A 287-nucleotide genomic window follows, 5' to 3' on the forward strand; every position below is an offset into this window, starting at 1 on the left:
TCAACAGCAGCAGCTACAACAACAACAGCAGCAGCAGCAGCACCAGCAGCAGCAGCACCAGCAGCAGCAGCAGAGCACTAACCTCTTCTGTCCATAGCTGCTGCAGCCTCGCGATGAAGTCGAATAGGCTCGGCAGCAGATTAGTAACAAGAGCAGCAAGGGGGTGTCTGCGGGGCAGCAGATATTTTTGCTGCTGCTGCTGCTGCTGCTGCTGCTGCAGCAGCAGCAGCTCTCTCAAGCATTGAGGGAATGGCTTTCTCAGCTCATCTTCATCTGTATTATTATAA

The 287-nt window shown here is 53.3% G+C and overlaps 1 protein-coding gene across 1 annotated transcript in view; it reads left to right on the forward strand.

Annotated features, from left to right (window-relative positions):
• Window positions 1–287, forward strand: part of EMH_0008820 (uncharacterized protein) — a gene marked incomplete at both ends in the record, with an annotated part of 7,276 nt that overhangs the window by 3,944 nt on the left and 3,045 nt on the right. The window lies entirely within an intron of this gene.

This window comes from Eimeria mitis, genomic scaffold (genome assembly GCF_000499745.2).
Source record: "Eimeria mitis Houghton genomic scaffold, Emh_scaff345, whole genome shotgun sequence".
In the NCBI taxonomy this organism is placed as follows: domain Eukaryota; phylum Apicomplexa; class Conoidasida; order Eucoccidiorida; family Eimeriidae; genus Eimeria; species Eimeria mitis.